The sequence below is a fragment of the Palaemon carinicauda genome, chromosome 24 (assembly GCF_036898095.1).
Source record: "Palaemon carinicauda isolate YSFRI2023 chromosome 24, ASM3689809v2, whole genome shotgun sequence".
Lineage (NCBI taxonomy): Eukaryota > Metazoa > Arthropoda > Malacostraca > Decapoda > Palaemonidae > Palaemon > Palaemon carinicauda.
Window position 1 is genome coordinate 93,871,280 of NC_090748.1, and position 2,500 is coordinate 93,873,779.

Sequence of the window (2,500 nt, forward strand, 5' to 3'; positions counted from 1 at the left end):
AGGAAGATTAGTGAAAATAACATGACAGAGGTGAAATGACAATATCATATATCATTATAATATGCTTGATGTTATCCTCAGTTGAATATAGTACCACTTCATAGATGTATATGATATTAAACGCCAACAAATAAATCATCATAAGATAATATGATAATATAATTAGGAGATTTATCATCCTTGATCACTAAAAAATATAACCCCTGGAGTTTCATGTCAGGAGGAATCAAAATATATTTATAAATTAGAATTAACTATTTTGTTCTTGTATTGAACTATTGTTTAGTCATATGTTTATAAATATTTATATACCAATAGGTCTCATGATTATATTGTCTATGTAGTTCCAATTGACTTGAGTTTCATACTTTCAACCTGGAAGATGAAAACAGAATCTATAATATTCATGACATAATGATAGTGGCCCTGGAAAACCAGTCTAGGTTTATTCAAGTTAATTAAATTAGGATCAATTTTGTAGGTCCGTTTTCAAATCTCTTCAAAGCTGTGCCTGATTTTTTTCATATTGCTAAATAGTGTTTTATATAAGTAAAAGATAAGTAGTTCTGTTACCTCAATATTAAATTTCACCAATTTTAAAGCAATTTATTTCTCTTTGAATGATTTATCTTTATTTCTTTATTATCTCTGACTTTTTCACCATAATTCCTTTTGCATAATTATTCGATTTCTTATATAAATTAAACTATTTTATTTGATCAACATTAGATACATTTTTGGTATTCGGTCTTTGAATTCATGTTCAAATGAAATCAATCAATAGAAACACATTATAATTACGTGTCATAAAATTGAGCACCAAAGTAGAAATCGATGCTTTTTTATCGTGTGAGGGCAAAACATTAATTTTCTACCGGAAGGTAATTGATGACTCAATTGCAAAAAGGAAGTTGATTAACAGCGTAATGATTATGAATATCTCAAGATAGCTACAGCTTATTATTACCTTCATTAAAATTATCACATCTCTCTCTCTCTCTCTCTCTCTCTCTCTCTCTCTCTCTCTGTTGGTGATTACTTTTTTATATCACTATTAATAAAATCATTAGCTCTCTCTCCTCTCTCTCTCTCTCTCTCTCTCTCTCTCTCTCTCTCTCTCTCTGTTGGTGATTACTTTTTATATCACCATTAATAAAATCCTCAGTTCTCTCTCTCTCTCTCTCTCTCTCTCTCTCTCTCCTCTCTCTCTCTCTCTCTCTCTCTGTTGGTGATGATTTTTTTATATCACCATTAATAAAATCCTCAGCTCTCTCTCTCTCTCTCTCTCTCTCTCTCTCTCTCTCTCTCTCCTCTGTTGTAATACGAAAATAATTAACAATAACTTGATAATAATAATAAAAAGAAAATCTTAAAACATCAGTTTATCCTGTAAAAAATTGAGATTTCACATTAATGTTATTTCGAGAAAACTCAAAGAGATATATCGAAGTAAATCCTCTTTTTCTCAGGTACCATTAAAGCTAAGTAGAATAATGTTCTTAAGGCTAAAGGCACATACAAAATGCCACTTATAAAGACTCTCAACTCTCAAATATCTTATGTAAGTTCGTGGTAGAGATTCTTGTTCCTTTTCGAAGAGAAGTTGTCTAGTTATTTTATTCCCTTTACTATCTTTTCTTTATTATTTCTTGAATTCACAATTATTTAAGGATTAAATATATGCTTATTATATTCCTTTAATATTTCTATATTTTCTTGTTTAGTGAGACTATGTTGAATACATAGTGGGAAATTTCAACTTACCATGAAATTTCAACTTCACATGATAATTATCTTTTTGAAGAAAATGATGATAAAATATAATCTTTCTATTGAAAGCTGAATTCTAAAAAGATACCGTATCACTAATACAAGGGTAAAATAATCAGTCATATTGAAAAGATTATTATACATATAATCATATAATCTTTTTTATATGAAATTTCAATCATAATCCGAGAGATATTTCTCTTTATTTTCATGTTAATTAAAAACTACTGATAAACATTTAGATAAATCATTGGGTTATTTTATATAGGACATTTATATGTATCCCTAATTTATGAAATTATCCAATATATGAAATGATCTATAGAAAATCGCTATGTATCCCTAATTTATGAAATTACCCAATGTATGAAATAATCTATAAAACATTTCTATGTATCCCTAATTTATGAAATTATCCAATATATGAAATGATCTATAAAACATTTCTATGTATCCCTAATTTATGAAATTACCCAATGTATGAAACATTTCTATGTATCCCTAATTTATGAAATTACATATGCAACGCTTCTATACTCAGCCGAGACAATAACACATATTCAGATACACACAGATACACAAAAACCACTTGCGTTATTATTATTATTATTATTATTATTATTATTATATTATTATTATTATTATTATTATTATTATTATTATTATTATTATTATTATTATTATTATTATTATTATTATTATTATCACCGGGGAATATGAATATTTTTAA